This window comes from Galeopterus variegatus, unplaced genomic scaffold (assembly GCF_000696425.1).
Source record: "Galeopterus variegatus unplaced genomic scaffold, G_variegatus-3.0.2 Scaffold6792, whole genome shotgun sequence".
Lineage (NCBI taxonomy): Eukaryota > Metazoa > Chordata > Mammalia > Dermoptera > Cynocephalidae > Galeopterus > Galeopterus variegatus.
This window is the reverse complement of record NW_007732903.1, coordinates 91,793-105,602: the sequence shown is the minus strand read 5'-3', so window position 1 is coordinate 105,602 and position 13,810 is coordinate 91,793. Positions and strand designations below refer to the sequence as shown.

Here is a 13,810-nt window from a genome sequence, read left to right as displayed (position 1 = left end):
CATCTCCCCCTCCCTCCTCCCCTCCCCTCCCCCACCCCGCCCCGTTGTAGCAGGTTTATACTGAGAAGTCCTACAGTCCAGCCTTCATTCGCTCGGGCTTCCCCCACTTCCCGGCGAGCCTGAAGGCACCTGCCACAGGGTGCTTTCTGGATCAGTTCCTTGTGGGCATGGCCCCCTTCCTGGGCTGAGCAGGAGTTTCTCGAAGCTGGAGATCTTGCTTCTCTGATCGGTTTGTGTCTCCCCAACAGCAGCCTCTGGGCTGGAGTGGGCGTTGGAGGATTCCTCGCTGAAATGGAAATATGTGCGACCCTGACTCCTGACCTTTCCACTTTAAGTTTCTCTGCTCTTAACTCCTTGATTAAAACGTCAAGTAAACAGGGATCTATAAACCAATTTTTAAGTCTTCTTGGGGTGAAGTGAGGCTTTATTTTAAATGCCCTTTTGCTGTGGTTAAGATGAATTCATCATCTCCTAAATGACACACTTTGTGAATGGAAAAAGTAAGACTCGGTGTGTGTGTGGCGGGTGAGGGTCACTCATGCAGGGATCCACTTGTCACCGTGATTTCTCAACACCACCCTAGGGGAGGAAGCAACCTAGGGAGGGGACCAAAAATGCCATTAATCAGTCAGCAAGACATAGACTCATAGACTGTGGAATGTGTAAGCTGAAAGAACCCTCGAAGGTCCTATGCAATGCCCCTGTTTTACCTTTTTTTTTTTGGCAGCTGGCCTGTGCAGGGATTGGAACCCCGGGCCTTAATGTTATCAGCACCACACTCTCCTTGGTGAGCTAACTGTCCAGTCCACCCCTGTTTTAGAGATGGGGAAATTGAGGTCCAGGGAGGGGAAGCCATTATCCAAGGTCACATAGGGAGCCGATGTCACAACTTGCCTCTCTCAATCTGACAGGGTCACGGGAGGAAGACAGGCCACCCTGATGTAGGGTGACCAATCATCCAGTTTGCCTAGGACTGAGGGGTTTCCTGGCACCTAGGACTTTTGGTGCTAAGACTGAAATAGTCACAGGCAAACCTGGACTGTGGTCACCTACCCTTGTGCGTTGTGGTTTCTCTCTCCTCCCTAGTTATAAAGCCTCCCAGACAAGTTCTAGAAAAAAATCAAAAGGCAGAGAGATCTGACGCCCAGCCTGTCACTTGGACCCTCCAAGACCAATGGCCTGGCCTGGCAGTGAGGTGGGCTGGGAGGCCTAAAGTGGCTGGAGCTCCAATGCTGCCCAACCCCTGCCCTTCTGGGCACTTCCCTCTGGGTCTACAGCTCAGCCCGTCTTTGACTGCTTTGCTCTGTTTATGCAGAAGACATAGTTTTAAAAAGCTCTCTTGGGGCTGTTTAACGTTTCTATAAACGTTTCTTTTGATAAATGCCAGGATCCACATGGCACGTATTTTGAGAGACTCTGTTTAGCAAGGTGCTCCATATCTTTCTGTTGCTTTGTAGTTTGGGGAGATCCAGCCAGTTGTGTCCCTACTCTCCGTGTGACCTTGAGCAAATTTCTGAATCTCACTGAGCCTTGGTTTCCCCATGTGTGAAGTGAGAAATGCTGGTATCTAGTTTGTTGAGCTGCTCTGAGAAGTACAGGAGAAACAACTGGGAATTGCCTGGCAGTATCTGGCACATAGCACGCATTCAGTAAAACGTAGCTGTTGTTATCTCCAGCCCCTGATGGCTCTGGATCCAGTTGGTCCCCTTCCTCCAAGGTTTGGGAGAGTCAGCCAGGGGTTAGTGTAGACACTGGGATTCTTTGTGAATGGAATTTAAGATTTCTCCTCCCAGCCCCTGCAGGTCCAGAACTCAACTCTGCTGTTAAACAATTATTAGTTTCCATGCAGAGGCTTTCACCAGAGCCTTTTTTCTCCTTAAATTATCAGACCAGAACTGAAGTTCTGAAGGATGCTCATGTCTTCAGTACACAGAGCTGCAATAACCCACAGTGGGGGGAGTTGCACGTGGGTGGGTGGAGGTGGAGTGGGTAGAGGGAGCAGGGCTGGTGGGAAGGGCACTCGCCTGGGCCCTGTCCCAATTCTGCCCCTCATTTGCTGTGTGACATCAGCAAGGCCCTTTGCTCTCTGGGCCTCTGGCTTCCCCTCTGTGAGGTGAGTAGGTTAGAGTCAGTGATCTCCAAGGCTCTATCTAAGTCTTAAGTCTTTGGGTCTAGGTTCCTATACCTGGCACTGTGCTAGGTACGTAGTATGCATTAATAAGTGTGGCATTTGATGAACATTTGTTTAATTAATTAATATTTGAGGGTGGGAGGTGTTACTGACACTGATGGGAACTTTGACCCTTCCCATTCTCTTCCAGGGGGAGGGGCCTGCCCCAGTGTAAGGTTTGCTCATTTGCTGTTCAGCCCCAGAAGCACAGTCCCGAGGAGAAGGGCCAAGGGCCAGGATGTCTGTCTGCCCTCCCTGGGGAGATTTCCTCCTTCCAGTGAGAGCAACCCCCCTGCAACTTAGCTCCTCTGAAAAGCAGCCAAGAGACCCCAGCTCCTTTTATCAAAACAAAGTGGCCTGTAGACCAAGGCTGCCCTACCCAGTAGTGTGAATGTTCCTTAAGGGAAGGTGAATTGGTGGTAAACTTAATTTTTCTTTATCTGAAAGTGTTCTGATTTTGTCGTCATTCTTGAAATAGAGCTTCATTGGCTATATAATTCTAAGTTGATTGTTGGTTGTTTTTTCTTTTTTCAGCTTTTTGAAGACATCATTCCACTGTCTTCTGGTTTTCTATTGTTGTTGTTGAAAAGTCTGTTATTGATTTAATTGTTGATCCCTTATAGGTAATCCGTTTTTTTCCTCTGATCTTTTTTTTTTTTTTTTTTTTTTCATGACCGGCAACGGTTCGCAACCCTCAGTGTCACGCCCGTACCGGACCGGGACCGGCAACGGGATCGCAACCCTCGGTGTTGCGCCTGCACCCCGCTCAGCCAGTGAGCGGCCGGTCTGTATGTGGGATCCGAACCCTCGGCGGGAGCGCCGCGGCGCTCCCAAGCGGCGCACTGTAGCAGTGCGCCAACGGGCCGGTTCCTCTGATCTTTTTAAGATATTCTCCTCTTTTTTATGTTCTGCAGTTTTAGTGCAATGTGTCTAGGTATGGATTTCTTTTATTTATTTTCCTTGTTACTCATTCTGCTTCCTGAATATGACGTTCCATGTCTGTGATACACTGTGAAAAATTCTCAGTAATAATCACCTTGCATATTTCTTCTTACCCATTTTCTGTTTGCATCTCGTGGGACACTGACCAGTTGTAGGTTACACCTTCTCACCCTATCCTCCCTATTTCATAACCTCTCTATTATATTTTCCATTATTTTTCTCCTTGAACTATATTGTGGACAGTTTTTCCGACCTATTTTCCAGTTCACTAATTCTGTAGTTAGCTGTGTTTAAACTGCTATTAGCGGGAACCGGTCTCCACATGGGATCCGAACCCTCGGCGGGAGCGCCGCGGCGCTCCCAAGCGGCGCACTGTAGCAGTGCGCCAACGGGCCGGTTCCTCTGATCTTTTTAAGATATTCTCCTCTTTTTTATGTTCTGCAGTTTTAGTGCAATGTGTCTAGGTATGGATTTCTTTTATTTATTTTCCTTGTTACTCATTCTGCTTCCTGAATATGACGTTCCATGTCTGTGATACACTGTGAAAAATTCTCAGTAATAATCACCTTGCATATTTCTTCTTACCCATTTTCTGTTTGCATCTCGTGGGACACTGACCAGTTGTAGGTTACACCTTCTCACCCTATCCTCCCTATTTCATAACCTCTCTATTATATTTTCCATTATTTTTCTCCTTGAACTATATTGTGGACAGTTTTTCCGACCTATTTTCCAGTTCACTAATTCTGTAGTTAGCTGTGTTTAAACTGCTATTTAACTACTTAGTGAGGTTTTTTAATTTAGATTTTCTTTTATTTTTTATAGTTCTATTTCTTTTCTTTTTCCAACTTGCCTGACCATTTTTTTTTTTTTTTTTTAAAGATGACCAGTAAGGGGATCTTAACCCTCGACTTGGTGTAGTCAGTGCCATGCTGTCCCAAGTGAGCTAACCGGCCATCCCTATATGGGATCTGAACCCATGGCCTTGGTGTTATCAGCACCACACTCTCCCGAGTGAGCCATGGGCTGGCCCTTGCCTAACCATTTTTGATGGTCTTTTGTTCCTCATGCATACTTTCATTTCCTTAAAATTGGAAAATATAATTTTAATGTATATACGATAATTATAGTAGCTTAAATTTTTGTAGCATGATTCTGCTATTAGTTGTGTCGGCTGGTTCTTACTCATAGTGCCTTGTTATGTCATTTCTGATTGTGAGCTCATGTTCACAAACACTTCAGTTTTAGGAATTCCTTGCTGTCCAGATTGAATGAAGGTGCTCTTCTCTGGAGAGATTTGCATTTGCTTATGCCATGTTTAATTAAGATACAGCTTGGATTGTTTTGGACCATATAGTTAGCACATGAAATTTATACTTTAGGCCCTGTGAAAGTTAATTCTAGATGTCAACTTGATTAGATTAAGGAATGCCAAGAAACCTGGTAAAGCTATCTTTTTAGGTATGTCAGTGATGGTGTTTCCAGAAGAGATTATCATGAAAGTCTGAGTGGACTGAGTGTGAAAGATCTGCCCTCAATATGGGCAAGAACCACCCAATCCTCTGGGGTCCCAAGAGATCAAAATACGGAAAAAAAAGGTGAATCTCTCTCTCTATCTGCTGGAGCTGGGATACACTCTTCTCTCCTGTCCATGGACATCAGAGCTCGAGACTCTAGCTTTTGGGTTCCAGGACTTACACCAAGGACACTGTTGGCTTCCCTGGTTCCTGGCTGAGCCACATGATCAGCATCCGGTTTGCAGACTGCTTCTCATAGGATTCCTCTTCACAATTGCGTGAGCTAATTCCCCTAATAAATCCCCTTTCATATGTTTATAACATTTCCCTTTGGTTCTGTCTCTCTGAGAACTCTGACTAATATAGGCCCCCAAATCATAAACCATAGGAAAACCATACTATATGAATTCTTAAGAGAAGACTTTTTCCCCCTATTCTTCCCAGAATTAAGGTCAAAAAGGCACATTTCCTTGCTATCTGCCTTTGTAGGTGGTTTTTTTTTTCTCGCTACCCTTTCACTGAGGGTACGGTCTTTTGGAGGTTCTGGCTTTATCAGGGAAAGTCCTGATCCTTAACTACACCTTGCCTTGGCCCTAGGCTTTTTGCTTCCCCAGCTTAGTCATGCATTTCAAAGGATATATATCCCAGCATTTTTAGAGTTTCATAGCAGAGGGACTTTTCAGGCTATCTACTCTTTTTTCCAGAAATGGGAGTATATTTCCAGTGCTTAGCACAGTACTTAACGTATATTGGGTCACCAAGTGTTTATTAAATGACTGAATAAGTTTTGGTGTTTGGATACTGAGGGTGTGAGAGGGGACGTGACTTGAGCAAGAGCACAGAGCAAATGCGTTTGGGGCAGTGAGGATCATAGCCCAGGTCTCCTTGTTCTTCCTTATTTGTGCTGGCTTTTCTATGCTGGCCACACTTGACCCCATGGCCCTTGGGAGAGATGATAGGCTGTGGCTGAAAGTATACTGGCCTGAGCGGGCTCTGAGTTCTAGTCCTAGATCTGCCCTTGTCTGACCTCATATGAGAAACTTGGACACTTTCCATCTCTTCTCCAGACTCAGGCATATTTTTTCCTTTAGGCACAATGCCAAGAATGCGCAAGGTCTGAAAAACAGAAGACTATTAATGCATGAGTAGTTAAATGTCCAAAGGCGTAACATTACATTAATTCAACTCACATAGGATCTTTTGAGAACTTTTGTATTAAAGTATAAGGTTCACATAAAAGAACACACACATTGTTAAGTGTGCAGCTCAAATTTCCACAAAGTGAACACACTTTGCTAACCAGAACCCAAATCAAGAAAGAGAACATGAGGGCCGGCCCGGTGGCGCACTGCTACAGTGCGCCGCTTGGGAGTGCGGCGGCGCTCCCGCTGAGGGTTTGGATCCCACATACAGACCGGCTCCCGCTCACTGGCTGAGCGAGGTGCGGGGGCAACACCGAGGGTTGCGATCCCGTTGCCGGTCCCGGTCTGGTACGGGCGCGACACCGAGGGTTGCGATCCATTGCCGGTCACGAAAAAAGACAAAAAAAGGAAAAAAAAGAAAAAGAGAGAGAGAACATGACCAATGCCCCTCTCAGGCCCTCTCTTCCAGTCATACTTTCCCAAAATGTAACCACTCTTCTGACTTTTAGCTCAGGTGCTTTTTGTATTTTATCCAACTTTTCTAGTAGATCTTGACAGTTGGTCTGCTCTAAGCTAGTCCAACACAGCCAGAAGCAGAAATCCTTGCCTTTCTCAATTCACATAGTTTTCTAAAATGTTGATTATGTTTGATATGACATTGGGGTGGGTACTCTAATGATAGGTGTACTGAGGACTTCAGACTTTTTTTATTATGGTAAAATATTTATAATATAAAATGTATCATTTTAACCATTTGTAAGTATGCAATGTCAGTGACATTAAATGCATTCACAGTGTTAGGTAACCATTGCCACTGTCCATATCCAAAGCATTTTTATCACCTCCAACCAAAAGCATTTAACTATAGCTCTCTCTTCCCTCTCCCCATAGCTCCTGGTAGCCTCTAGTCTACTTTCTGTCTCTGAATGTCCCTGTTCTAGGTACCTCATATAAGTGAAATCATACAATATTTACAATATTTGTCCTTCTGTGTCTGGCTTATTTCACTTAGAATAATTTTTTAAGGTTGATCCGTGTTGTAGCATATATCAAAATTTTATTCCTTTCTATGGCTGAATAACATTCTATTGCATGTATATACCACATTTTGTTTATCCATTCATCTGTCAATAGACACTGATGTTATTTCCACCTTTTGGCTATGGTGAATAATGCTGCTATGAACATTGGGGCACAAACATCTGTTTGAATCTTAGAGGTTTTTAAATGGCTGTGTGGGAACCTGTTTCCTCCTTTGTAAAACTGAGTAATGAGGCAACTTCCAGCTCTTAGTCTTTGTGAAATGAATTGGCTCCCAAAAGCACTAAGGAGCTGAAAGGTCAAAGGTACATATATGCCAGTGACCTGCCCCCGAAATGTCAGGGTTTCTCATGTGCCCACTCCCTCTTGGCCCAGGGCACCGTGTGTAGCATCCCTCCTGGGCAAGGGCTTGTGGCTGGGCAGCCTCTCCCTCCACAGCTGCAGCCCTTGAGAGACAGAGGACAGTCACTGAGGAAGATACGTTTAAATTCAGTCTAGCAGCTAGGATCTGAACCACCAGACCACATGGGGATCCTGGCCAGAGACCACCTTTGGAGGGGATGTCTTTGATAGAGAGTCTTTCATGGAGAATCTGCTTCACTTTTGGTGGCAGGAGCCTCAGACCTTGACTGATCTCCACCAGGCCTAAGATGGAAAGAGGGCAGGGAGGCCCATCCCCACCACTGAGCCGAGCCTAGGAGGTTTAATCACTGACTCATAGTCTACTCCGAAGGTTGGAGACTGGCAGCTTGCAGGTTATGACTGACCCACAGATGGGCTTTGTTCAGCTGGCATAGTATTAGTATTAAAAAAAGTTAGTGAGCCGGATGGTTAGCTCAGTTGGATAGAGTGGATGCTGATAACACAAAGGTCCAGGGTTCAATTTCTGTACCCACCAGTTGCCAAAAAAAAAAAGAGTTGGCAACATTTAAAAATCAGGAGTTTCACTTAAAATCCAGATTGCTCATTCCTTTCTAAATAAAGTCTGAAGAACTGGTGGTCCTAGGTCTGCATGCCCAACAGCGGCTGCCCCTTTAGATCAGACATAAAAAGTCAGTTTCATAGACACCCCTGGCCCCTTCACTTGTCTGCGTGGCCCTCTAGTACAGTCAATGGCAGACGTGGGCACCAGAGCTCTTACAACTATACTTAAATCTCTCTTTAACCAATCAAGAAATGCTTCATAAGCCCCTCATAATGAAAGGTCACATTCAAGAACGTGTCAGCTGGCTGATGCGTAATGGTAAGAGCTTGGGTGCTAGAGCCAGACTGCTTTATCCAAGTTCCAGCTCTACCATTCATTAGCTGTGTGACCTTGAGCAAGTTAGTTAGCCACTCTGTGCCTCAGTTTCCTTATCCTTATGATGACAATAACAACACTACCTTTCTCCCAGGCTTGTTATGAGGCTTACATGAGTTAACACATAACAGTACCCAGGAAAGTGCCTGAGACATGGAAAATGAGAAGTACAGGAGAAGGTAACTATGGTATGAGTGACTGGAGGCTTTGAAGGTGCCCAGGACTGTGTGTGAAGTCCAGCTCTGCCACTTGCGAGCTGTGTGGTATTGAACAAGTCATTTAACCCAGCTGAGGTCTTTTTAGTACTTGAAGTACCTCTAGAGAGTGGAGACTCCACAAATGGCTGCTATTATTACTAAGTGCTTGCTAAATGCTCTTGGCTTGCTTCCACAACACTCACCAGCCCTGCTGCCCTCCCTTTCCAGAGCTGGGGAATGGATATTGATCTGGAAGACTGAAAAAATTCATAAAGGCTGAACAGAACAAAGAGGCTCTGCTGGGCACAATGGCACCATTGTGAGCTCACAGGGCTAACAATTTCCTTTCTGTCCTTCCAACCTGAAGGGATACCATTGGTTGGGAACGGCGTGGGAGCCCATCCAGAGTTCTACCAGCTGGCCTCAGGGAAGGTCAAAAAAGCACAGGACACCAGAGGAGGGACAGCTCTGCAGGATCCCTGTGCATCAATCTCCTTATTATGTAAATGAAGAATCTGGGGCTCAGAGTGAGGAAGAGACTTGCCTGACACCACAGAGCAAATGAGGGGCAGAGTTGGGGCTGGAACCAGAGCCTCACACAGGGGGCAGCAGACAGCCCTGTTCCAGGTCTTACGTTCCCAAAGGACATTTTAGACATTTACATTTTAGACATTTGACCTTTTCTCCAAATGAAGTTGTGTACCCTGTCATTAAACACACTGACAAGATGCAAAAAGCACACGTTTATCTTGCAACTTAAATATTTAGAATATATCTAAACTCTTATAATCTTGTTTTGGCATTTTTTTTTTTCTTTTTAAAATAACAGCTTATTGATATACAATTTACATATCACAAAATTCAACCTTTTAAATTGTACAGTTCAGTGGCTTTTAGTGTATATACGTGTGCAATCATCACCACTATCTAATTTTAGAACAGTTTTTCATCCTTCCTCCCATCCCTTGGCAACCATTAATCCAACTTCTGTCTCTGTGGATCTGCCTATTCTAGACATTCATATAAAGGGAATCGTACAATACTTGGTCTTTTGTGACTGGCTATTTTTACTCCGCATAATGTTTTCAAGGTTCATCCATGCTGTAGCATGTATTAGTACTTCATTTCTTTTATGGTTGAATAATATTCTATTATATGGAATTTAAGATTATAGAACATTTTATTTATCTGTTCACCAGTTGATGAACATTCAGTTTGTTTCCACTTTTTGGCAATTATGAATAATGCTGCTACGAACATTTGTGTACAAGTTTTTGGGTGGACACATGTTTTCAGCTCTCTTGGGTAATGTACTAGGAGTGGAATTGCTGGGTCATATGGTAACTCTGTACATAAGTTTTTGAGGAACAGCTGGCCAGACTGTTTTGTGCTTGAATCATTTGACATTCCCACCAACAGTGTGTGACGGTCCTAATTTCCCCACATCCTCACTAACATTTGTTATTGTCTGTCTTTTTTAATTATAGCCATTCTGGCCAGCTTGCTGTGGTGTGGCCTCTCCTTGCCTTTCAAGCTGCTGCCTTGTCCCCACCCCCATAATGCCCATGGATTCCCACTACAATCAGACCTTATGTGATCTGTAATCCTGCCTCCTTGGTGTGAATGAGATAATCAGAGGAAGATGATTGACATAAAGCCCCTCATTAAATGGGAACCCACCAAGGGTGGAAAGCCAGGTCCTTGTCCCATTGAGCTCACAATTGATGGATAAGCCAAGTGCTTCATGTGCCAGGCAGCATGCACCACACATATACCTTTATCTAGTCTTCATGACACTCCTGTGAGGTAGGAAGTCAGTTTTTGATGTCATGTGGTTTTATGAGTGGCCTGCTTCGGGATTTGAACCTAGGTGGTCTTAGGCCAGTCTCTGTGCACTAGCCATGGCAGAGGGACAGCACTGAGTCAGAAGGGAGTACAGTCAACTGTGGGTGCACAAGGGAGAGCACGTTTACCATCCTGATATGCAGTAAATCCGCTCTGGAGGAGGCGCCTCCTAAATGGGGTCTTCCTGATGGAGTTGAAAAAGGAGAGTGGGACTGGGGGGGGGGGCTGGGGACGAGCATTCCAAACTATAGAAGTGCACTTGGCATCCTGAAGGCTTGAAAGTGCATGGCTTTGCTCTTCCTAGCAGCTCAGTGTGGCTGGAACATCCAGTACAGACAGAGGTTGGCAATCAATGAGGCTGGAGAGGTAGGCTGAAGCTGGACCAAGCAAAACCTGGTAGGCCTTGCTAAGGAGTTTGGACTTTGGGCTTCATCCTGAGACAGCTGACAACCTTGGAGAGTTTGGGGGGAAATATCGGAAATATTGTGCTGGCTGCTGAGGTCTCCCCAGATTGCTGAGGAGTCTGGTTTAGTTGTGGCTGGTATACAGGGCAGGAGGGAAGGAGACAGGGAGTACGAGGGTCTTCAAGAGTCTAATCTCAGCCATCTCCATGGTGACACCAGAATCTGTATCATGCAAAATGAAATAAGCCAGACATAAAAGGACAAATATTGTATGATTCTACTTAATGAGTACCTAGAATAGTCAGATTCATAAAGGCAGAAAGTAGAATGGTGGTTACAGGAGGAGGGGAGAATGGGTATTATTGTTGAATGGGTGTGAAGTTTCAATTTGGGATGATGAGATAGTTCTGGAGATGGATGGTGTTGATGGTTGCATAATAATGTGAATGCACTTAATGCCACTGAGCTGTACACTTAAAAATGGTTGGAATGGTAAATTTTATGTTATGTATATTTTACCACAATAATAAAAAAAAGAAAGAAACATACACACACACACAAAATTCCAAAGGAACAAGGATCTAGGTATCTTACATTAAGAACATTTGTTTCTGAATAACAGAAAATGTATAGCTCCGTCTCCTTTTGGTCTTGGTACCCAAAGAGCTGGTTTGGTTTAAATGGCTTAATCTTAAGGATGCTATGAACTGTAGAACTGACCAGCTTTCCTTTTTGGCTTTGACTGTTGGAAAGCTTTGGACCAGATTTCTACTCCACTTATATAAGAAGAATCCAGGACTTCTGGGTCTCATTTCTGTAAGCCTACTTGTTGGCCATATTTTAAAGTTCTACCCTTGTTTTTCTTTCTTGTTCTCATTTATTTTTAAAGAGTACCCCTTTTATGATTATAGAAGTATACTTACGTATTTTAGAAATTTAGAAAATAAAGACAAGCAAAAATTTAAAAAGTAAAAACTTCACCTTCTTGCCACCCGGTATCACTCATTAATACCTTTGTATATGGCCTTCTTTTTACTTAAATGAGAGATTACAAAAAATAAAATAAAATAAAATGAGAGATTACATTTATTCTGCAGCATGTTTTATTCAGTCACACATCTCTACTTTTCCATTACAGTAAATTTTCATCTCATCTAAAATTCACACTATATTCAAATTTCTTCAGCTGACTCCAAAATCTCTTTATAACTGGTTTGTCCCAAATGGTATCCAATCCAGGATCATCTACTGCATCTGATTAGCATGGCCTTGTGTCTCTTTTAATCTAGCAAAAGTCATTTTATTTTTATTTTATTTTCTTCTAATTCTAAAATTTTTCCTGAAGAAAATTCATTAAAGAAAATCTACCACTTACTTGGCACAAAGGCAGTTGTCCTGCAGAATTTCCTACCTCCTGATTTTGTGCTATTGCTTCCTTGTGATATTATTCATCTTGTTCCTCTATCTTATTTCCTGTAAACTGGAATTAATATATAAAAGCTGATGGATCCAAGAAAACCACTTTTTGGCTGGAGTAAGTCATCACCGTCGATCTCGTACTGTATCATTACTGAAGTCTCACTATCTTGTTGAGGATTAGTAAACCACCAGCAAAACTCAGATAAATTTCTGGATTGGGGTAGTGACAGCCTGATCCCTCCAGTATACAGTTGGATTGTCCTCCTTGTATCTAGTAATTTCTGTAGTGTTACCTTGACCCTGTGTAAAGATCCAGTTTTCCACCAACTAGTAATGTCACGGTTTAACCACAATTGATAATCCCTGTTTAGAAGGGTTTGCCAAAGTTTGCTTTTTCTAATCCTATATGTTTTTTTCTTACACAGTAGAGCTCTTCTTCTTCAACTGGAATTATTTGGTTAGTGTGAAATACAGTTCCTACTGGAAAAGCAGAATAAATCTTTAATATTTTGTTTTAGTGGGGAGAGGCTTGGAATAACGGTCCCTTCCCACACTGAAGTTCTATCAGTTTACAGGATAAATGTTTTCACTTTTTAGTTTTGTGTGTGAGCAAACTCGTATTTTCTTTTTTAATTAAAATAAATTTAAAAAAATTTTAACATGTACATATTTGTGCGGTACAGGGTGTTGTTTTAATACATGCATACACTGCTCAATGATTCACTGGAGGGAGACAGCATAATTTCGTGCTCATTAGTCCACTCTGTGTGGTATTTTCAATTAACTTCTGACACTGCTTTCGCTTCTCCTTCTTTCGCGTGAGCAACATGGCATGGCTTAGCTGAACCAGCGTCGTGCTAAAGAAAAATCCCAGAAATCTCACAGCCACACGGGGCCTCGAGAGGCCAGCCAGCTCTGCAGCTGCGCCTTCAGTTCCGATCGTCTCTAGGGTGGATGCGGGACCTTTCTCCGGAGCCTCATCCGCGTTCGGCCACGCGCTGTTGACGCACGTTCTGGCGCTCGGGGGAGCGCTCTGCCCGCGGGCAGCTGAGCGCGCGCCCCCACGCTCACGTCTGTTCTCCAGGCAGGAGTCGGGCATCGCCCTCCTGGGCCCGCTTTACCTTCCAGGAAAACGGAAGGTGCTGACCGCTAGAGGGCCGTTTGCACGTTTTCTGTTAAACAAAAGTTTGTTTGCACGGAATCAGAAACGAAACACAATTTTGAGACTCGTAAAAAACTTTACCAAAATTGTGAAGAAGCCATTTAATACAAAATAGAAGTCTTCCAACACGTTGAAATAATTTCATTCCTTTGAAAGGGCCTAGGAAAGGGATTGTTACCAACTGCCCGGCTAGCTCAGTCGGTAGAGCATGGGACTCTTAATCCCAGGGTCGTGGGTTCGAGCCCCACGTTGGGCGGTTCTTTCTTCTTTCTTTTCTGGTCTTTTCTTTCAGTTCGCGGGCGTTTGACCCATTTCAGTTCTCATCAACGGTAATAACTTAGCCAGTTCCAGTTATCAATGGTAATAACTAACTTCACTCCGGACTTTCTTATTTTACATACATAAAAAACTATTGGGATTCAACTATCCCCGTACGGGCCAGCCGCCAACAACAACAACAAAAACTAGTTAAATTGTAAAAACACAGTTAAAGGCTATCTGGTGTAGAACAAAATGGGTCTTTGTTGCTGAATCGTCTATTGAAGCGCAGCCCAAGGCCAAAGGTTAGGGGATGAAAGACGTGAAAATGAATAACATTGTAGAGTTCATAAATATTGCCAAGGTGATCTCTGTCAAAACGTTTGAAACGATTATTTTTTAACTCAATGCTA

The 13,810-nt window shown here is 43.7% G+C and overlaps 1 non-coding gene across 1 annotated transcript; it reads left to right on the top strand.

Moving 5' to 3' along the window:
- The first annotated feature begins 13,322 nt into the window (after window positions 1–13,322).
- TRNAK-CUU lies at window positions 13,323–13,395 on the top strand. The gene has a single exon. It is a non-coding gene; the product is annotated as a tRNA-Lys (tRNA).
- The last annotated feature ends 415 nt before the right edge of the window (window positions 13,396–13,810 follow it).